The following is an 8,136-nucleotide window of genomic DNA, read 5'->3' as shown; positions in this document are numbered from 1 at the left end:
TTTTGGAGCTTAATTTGAACCTCTACAGTTGAATATATATTTAAAGATCTCCTATTATACTACTTTTCTGGTCTTAATTTCTCATTAATGACTCCTACAGAGCAACCTGACACGAATCACAGCACAAAAAACATATAGATTTTCAGGCTCTTCCTCTCATCTGGGTGCATACAGCATTCCCTGTCAACACTAGGCTTCGTCCTTCTCCGCCCCCTCGCCCCCCTCCTGCAAACCCCACTCCGTTGTGATTTGTTACCTTCCTTCCCGAAAGACTTTCAGCGGCGCGCGGGCAGATTTGAGCAGGCAGGTGGGGGCATGGCCGGAGCGTGCCTGAGTACGTTGCAGCATTACCATACATGTAAAAATCCGTATTCTGCTGCCCTAGTGTTTAGCGCTCTGCACAGCCACCCCAGACGTCAGCAGGGAATATGTCGAAATGCATGCAAGTCATTACTCGACACTTTAGTATGGTTAAACATGACTATAAATCATTATAACGACGTGTATAGGTCATAAAAGTTGAAAAAAGCATCATAGGTCCTCTTTAATAATAATAATGGATTGGATATATATAGCACTTTTCTAGGCAATCGTTTTACAGGGTTCCAGGTTCCATTCATTCACACACAGTCATACTGGTGGTGGAAGCGTGGCTGCCATTCAGCAGCTACGGGCCCTACGACCACCACAAACATACAGCAGTCATACACATTCACACGAGGCAACTCGGGTGAAGTGTCTTGCCCAAGGACACAACAACCATGACACAAGTGGCAGGACGGGAATCGAACCGCCAACCCTTCGATAATTGGCCGAGCCGCTCTACCACCTGAGCCACAGTCGCCCCAAAATACCTTTCTTGAATTTAACTCATCAAGTAGAGCAATATTTTTAATCTTTTCGTTTCCTCTTGAGATCATACACAACAAAACAAAGCATGCAATAATTTAATCTCTCTTTCGGTGCCATCAAGGTTAGGGTACAGAAACAGGGAATGGGGGTAATATTTTGAGAAATAACTCGAAAGATATTCGTAAAATTGCCAGAAATAACTCTTAACTCACTTTACTGTCGTAGAAAGAACTAACTAGTAGATTTCACTCTGGAACCTGTCTTTAAAAGTGTACTTTCTCTGACCCTAATACAGCAAACTGCAAAAACTTAGAAAATACTTTTGCGTTTCATGCTGAAAACGTGGCAATATTAAAGGCCCCTTAGATTTGTATGTTAAATATTTTACGTCAGATATTTTAGATCGTCAATTGGTGAAGTAGCATTATTCACTATGAGGGAGGGATCAGTTAAAATTCTGATTTTTTGTGTTTTTGTTTTTTTCTGACTTACGTGGAAATATTTGCCTGTGCATTGATGCTGATTTCCACGGCCTGATTGACGGGGGTATACTGCCAAGCTCTGTTGTCTGGGGTTGGAGGCAGAAACTTGGGCAGGTAGAGTCCCTCTGTGCAGGATGGTACCACAGGATCCACTAAGGGAAAAAGAAAACCATAAGGTTTTATACCATTTTGCAGATCAATAAAGTAAGATGCAAGATGACAGGCCTTTCAGAAATACTGTATGTTGAACTGTTGGAATAATGGCATTCCAGCCACTCACCCAAAATTGTTTCAGTCTCAGAGATTTATACCTTGTAGTTGTAAATACCCGATTGCTCAATAGTACGTCATATAATGCACGAAAATACAAATCCATCTATGCATATTACTTTTCGGGATAACGGACTGCTGGACAGGCCTTTCAGAAATATCTTTGACTATTAAGCCGTCGGAATAATGGCATGGCAACCACTCAACCAAGATATTTTCATTTTAAAGATTTAAATCTTGTAGCTGTAAATCCAGCCAATCTTACCGCTAAAAACAAACTGGACGGGTATTTTGCTGATAGGGTCATTGCTATTTATCGTCGTCTGAGACCCGTCGGTTTGAGTCAGGGTGATCGTCTGCAGGGGAAAATCCTCGATCATCAGCTGTACAGCGTACAGACCTTCATTACTGCTATTGGTGGGGCTGAATCTCAACGAACAATAGTACTGCGATATGATAAAAAAAAAATATTGTTATGTATGATGACATTAGCGGTGATCTGGTCGTCTTAGCTAATAGTCCCTAAAACAAAAATGTAAATTGAATGAGGTAGTAAGATCCATCAAGCAGATTTTAAGATATTTTATTAGGTAAGTTCTTTGATGAAAAGTCAGTGGATCACCAAATTCATTAGGATTCATCCTTTAGGCACAATGAATATCTGTACCAAATGTTGAGATGTTTTATTGTGTAAAGTTCCTGTGTGCGTGTAGACATGGCCTGAGTCTGCTTATGGATAAAAACCCTGTCTCTTGTCAAAACGCTGGTTACTCACTGGAGAGAGGTGGAGAACAGACGGCGGTGTGCAGGGGTTACACTCTGACAATGCTGTGGTTCCATATCTGCATGTAACCCCGTCAAAGTCAAGGTCCTCCACCAACAGGTTAAAATGTCTCGGACAGTTTGAAGGAACTCTGACAATGACAAACACAAACAGCTTCAGCAGCAAATAGTCAAGGAAATAGTCCGACACATAATGACACCCAGACCTTTTTCAGTCTTCCAGTGTTTCCGGTTACATCTTCACATGAAACCGTTACATCATCAACATGATCAAAACTTTCCTGAAAAACCTGCTGTATACAATCTGACACATTATATGCCCCCTTGTGGTCCATCTGTGCACTGCAGGAAACATTATGGTAAAAATAACACATATTGTTAGAAATGTTTCAACATAGATATTGACTTTATTGAGCATCTTATATCACTTAACATTGCGTACCTTGTTCAATGGTAACATCTTATATAAAATGTGTTTCAGATATGATACGTATTTATTTTATGTAAAGGACAGAAACCGTTTGTTTTTTCGACGGCTAATCAATAAAAATCCGTGAAATGCATGATGTTTCAAATATGCAATCACATTTTTGATTATGTTTTTTTTAAGTATTTTGACAAAACATCCAATAACACTTATTTGATTTTTTGTCTATGTTTTGATGTGTCAGGCTTCAAAGGGTAAACGAACATGGGAATGGTATCAATGTTCTCATCTTACTCTATCGACATCTAACTGGTAAATATATTCAATCTCAAATGGCTTCACAATCTGTTCAGCACAAAACACCCTCTTTCATTGGATCCTTGATTAGAGAAAAGGAACAGCGAGGAGGCTTACCTCAAAATCGGTAGGACGGTGGTCTGTGGTGACTTGTTGACTCTGCCAGTGTCTGACCGGCACCTCAGATCCACCAGTGTCACAGCTTTCCAGAAACGTATGCCATTTACGATGTTACTTATCCAGTTACCACCTTCTAACCTGTGGTGGAAGTTCATGGGAAAGTTAGTCGTAGTCCAATATGGTAAACCCTAAAAAACTGTGTTAATAAATCTTCAGATTGCCAGGAGTATCAAGAACAGCAATGCTTAATGTGACTACAAGCAACTTTCAGTTTTTGGTTGATTCTAGTGCCCCCCTTTGGACAAAAGCGGTAGTGTTTTTACGCTACCCACGCCTGTTTGCTTGCGGGATATGTTATTGTTTCGGAAGTGAGTGAAAGAAAGGCGGCAGGATGCATCACAATTAGGTAATGCATTCAATTATACTATTGTTATTGAAATTAATTCACAATAACTATACATAAATAACTATTTTTGCTGATGGTCTAGTTTGCTGTTACAGGTTATTTATGATCACCAGAGAGATAATTTCATCTCAGCCTAGGCCATATGGAAACTGAAATTGGTTAGTTAAAGATAAAGTTACAAGTTCTACAGAAAAAATTTAAACAGTTTTCATCCAGCAGACAAGATGCAATATAAAACCAAGACAATGAGGTGAAAGACGCAAAAAATAAAAAATGCCAGCGATTTCTTTGATATGACATTTGTTAAATACCCAATGAACTGTCACAAGATACTTGAACAGAACAAAACCTGCCTATTGAATGTCTTTTAAAGTAACACACTCACCCCAGCTGAAATCGAGCGTTACTGGGAACCTGCCGAGTCATGATTCCTTCTCTCTGACACCATTCTCCAGTGCTATCGTTGTAGACCTTGTTCAGCACTAAAGAGGTCTGATTCCCACAGTCCCCACTGTTGCATTCCCAAGTGTCGACATCAGTGCATGAGTGGAAGTTCAGCTTATAGCGAATGACCACCTGCAGTGATCAAACCACAATACAACATAATATAAAGAAAACAGTAGCACGGACATTGAACTCACTTTGTAAGCAAATCAGGGTTGACTGAATAAACACTAATACATAGGCTACGTACCGTGACAGATCCAGAAGTGTCAATCGATTTGGGGTAATAGGTCATCACTGTCCCATAGTAATTATTTGCCTGGGAGCTGCAAACGGGCAGCATCAACGACAGCAGCAGAGAGAGCAACATAGTGATAATGACCGTCAGAGACACCCAGCGCCTCACCTCTATCTGTCTTTCTGAAGGTAATGAACTAGGAAGAGGCGTGGCATGAGGATAACAACTTGTGTTTGTGTAGCAGGTAATAAGTCAATGCTGACCAAGCACTTGGTATGGTCAAGTGTTTTCTATTGTGGTTTAGCAGGTATGAGCAAAGCTAATATAATAGCAAAGATGAGCATATGACAGAAATTTTAAGTAAAAGGATGTCCCAATTGTGTGCAAACTACGTACTTTTTTTATTCAAAGGCCCACTAACAACACTTTCATGAATAAACACTTGAGTCACACAAACATAATCCCTCTCAATGATCACTATTGCCTGACTAAAATGTGTTGTAGCTTTAGTACATTGTGACAAATATATTTTTTAAATATTTATTTTAAATCACTTGGGGAAGAAAAATCAATTGATACATGAAACAACACATACAAAAGTGGTGCAAACTTTCAACAATGCAATGCAGTAAAATAAACTTGATTAGGAAACGTATATCATACACATTACACTCATATTCATGAAAAAAATCTAATCAGACATAACATCACGACTTTGGCCGGTTGTATGAAAACTTGCTCAAGTAGACGGACAAGTTCTTTACAAAGAGCTTAATCAGCACTAGGCAGTTTTTACATTACAGTTTGTTTTCAACGGGTCAATGATTTCCCCTCCTGTTCTCAGCAGATCTGATGACTATAACTCTTTATTATGGACAATTAATTCAACAGCTAAAATGACTTTCAATAAATAGAATGATATTATGAGGATAAAGCTGTCATTTGTAACCACTTTACTATGATCTCCTTTTGTAATTTTCACAGAGATGTCGACCCAGTCAGTTCAGTAAGTTAGTTTTATGTTTTCGACTTAAATTCTTAAAGCTACTGAAACTTTTTGTTTTAAGCCTTTGTTTTTCCTGTTGGATTGTATTACTAATGGGTGAATCACAATCATAAATTGGACATAAAATCAAAGGTGGCCAAGTACTTCAATAGAAACCGGCTATTACATTCATTTAGTCACGTGTAAATTATAAACTGCAAAAAAACAAAAAAAATCTAAATAATAACCAGATTGGTAATAACCTAGACAAGTAGAAATAAAAAAGGTTTTGCTTTGGTAAAACAGCTGACCTTTCAGGTTTTAATATCTCTTCAGGGTTGAATAAATGTTCATGTTGAAACAACACGTGGTGCTGTGGTTGTAGATTCCACTTGCAGGCTACTCACAAGCCTCAGAGTGATGTCCGATGGCAGACCTTGTCTCACCAGTTCATCTCTTATCTGCAGACGGAAAAAAAGAGATAGTGGTGCCGAGTTATTTTCGCTGCTTTCTCAGATATAAATCAAACAAACAGGTTGATTCTTATATCCCCCTAAAGAACTAGATTCCCCTTCTCTCTGTTCGGTAGGAAAACAAACTATCTTTTGTTGAGAAGTTATTATTAAAATTTTATGAAAATGTATTTTTAACATACAAAACCATTAATAGTTTTAGTTCTACATACCAAAAATGTCAAACAACGGAAAACAAACAACCAGGTCAAAATGTGGATTAAAACAATAAACCAGAGGCGGGGAACCAATGACCACATATACCACAAGTCTGTTTGGTCTGGTATTTCATAAATAAATAAATGGTGACACAAATAACTGAAGACATTAAATGTGTTTAGTAACACTATTTAATTTATATATGGCTTCTCCAGCCCAGCTTGAATATATAAAACTATACAATTAGAAAGACACATTTAACAGACAGACAGACAGACAGACAGACAGACACACAAACAGACAGAAAGACACACAGGGGTAGACACAGACAGACAGACACGCACGCACACACACACACACACACACACACACACACACACACATCAAAATCATCCTGTTCATAAGTGATTTGACTGTATGATTATGTGAACACACAGTCAGACAGCGCCCCCAGCGGGCCACTGAATGTTAATACAAGCAGACACTGCAGTAACATTTATCCTCCACCAAGGGGAAACACTGTATCATTACACTGTCCAGACACACATTTGAACGGATGCTTTGAACAGATTTCTGAATAGATAATAAGAGACTGACCTGTTGTATGATGGTATTCTTGATGTCTTCCTCAGAGAGTTGAGAGGAAGAGGAAATCTTTACTCTCAGACCAAGAACTGTAGAAACACAATGGCACAACTTTACAATAGAGTCATAGCACAGGAGTGTCTTACACAAGGTCCATCATTTCAGCAGTTCTACATGTCTATTAAGACCTGATTGTAGAGCGAATAACATCACATCATCACATTTGTTGTACTCACCAAAGTTCGAGACTTCTACTTCAGGTGTTGATTTGGGTGTTATTGTTGGTGGACTGCTGGTTGTTGGTGTTGTCATGGGTGTAGTTTGTGCGGTTGTTGTAGTCGGTGAAGTGATAGATTCTGTTGTGGTTGAAGGAGTAAAGGTTGTGCTCTGCATGGTTGTAGTAAGTTGGGTAGTTTGTGTTGTTGTGTCCGTTATTGGGGTTGTTGTAGTTTGCGGGGCAGTGGTTGTGGTAAATGGTGTAGTCTGAGTGGTTGTGTGTAGAATAGGGGTTGAAGTTATTGGAGTAGTTGTAAGGGGAGTAGAGGTTGTACTTTGCATGGTCGTTGTTGATGTTGGCGAGGCAGTTGTTGTGGATGGAGAAAAGGTTGTTGAAGCTTGTGTTGTTTGTGTTGTGGTTAAAGGTTTAGTTGTTGAAGGAGTAGAGGTTGTGCTCTGCATGGTCGTAGTAAGTGGGTTAGTTTGTGTTGTTGTGTCTGTTATTGGGGTTGTTGTAATTAGTGGAGTTGTAGTTGTGGGTTTAGTGGTTGTTGTAGTTTGCAGGTCAGTTGTCGTTGGTGGAGGAGTTGTTGTAGTTAGGGATGTAGTTTGTGCGATTGTTGTAGCCGATGTAGTGATAGTTTCTGTTGTGGTGAAAGGAGTAGAGGTTGTACTCTGCATGGTCGTAGTAAGTGGGGTAGTTTGAGTTGTTGTGTCCGTTATTTGGGTTGTTGTAAATGGTGGAGTTGTAGTTGTGGGTTTAGTGGTAGATGTAGTTAGTGCGATTGTTGTAGTTTGCGGGGCAGTGGTTGTGGGTGGAGCAGTTGTTGTCAAGGGAGCAGTGGTTGTAGTTAGGGATGTAGTTTGTGTTGTTGTCGACGGCTTAGAGGTTGTACTTTGCATGGTTGTTGTTGATGTTGGCGAGTCAGTTGTTGTGGGTGGAGAAAAGGTTGTTGAAGCTTGTGTTGTTGTCTTTACAGGTGTTGTTGAAGGAGCAGTGGTTGTACTCTGCATGGTCGTAGTAAGTGGGGTAGTTTGTGTTGTCGTGTCCGTTATTTGGGTTGTTGTAAATGGTGGAGTTGTAGTGGGTTTAGTGGTTGATGTAGTTTGCAGGGCAGTTGTTTTTGGTAGAGTAGTTGTTGTAGTAAGGGGTGTAGTTTGAGTGGCTGTTGTAAATGGTGATGCAGTTGTTGTCAAGGGATTAGCGGTTGTTGTTGTCTTTAGGGATGTAGTTTGTGTTGTAGCCGATGTAGTGATAGTTTCTGTTGTGGTTAAAGGGGTAGTTGTCGATGCAGCAGTGGTTGTAGTTTGCGTGGTCGTTGTTATTTGCTTCGTTGTGTCAGTAATTGGGGTTGTTGTA

At 39.6% G+C, this 8,136-nt stretch overlaps 1 long non-coding RNA gene across 1 annotated transcript; it reads right to left on the bottom strand.

Moving 5' to 3' along the window:
• Positions 1 to 5,640: 5,640 nt before the first annotated feature.
• On the bottom strand, positions 5,641 to 7,189 carry LOC307269167. Its single transcript, XR_013845489.1, has 3 exons — positions 6,797 to 7,189; positions 6,573 to 6,649; positions 5,641 to 5,765 (listed from the first exon to the last, which is right to left on the bottom strand). It is a non-coding gene; the product is annotated as an uncharacterized lncRNA (long non-coding RNA).
• Between the last annotated feature and the right edge of the window lie 947 nt (positions 7,190 to 8,136).

The sequence above is a fragment of the Ammodytes marinus genome (genome assembly GCF_949987685.1).
Source record: "Ammodytes marinus genome assembly, chromosome: 23".
NCBI lineage: Eukaryota > Metazoa > Chordata > Actinopteri > Uranoscopiformes > Ammodytidae > Ammodytes > Ammodytes marinus.
This window is presented reverse-complemented; position numbering and strand designations above follow the sequence as displayed.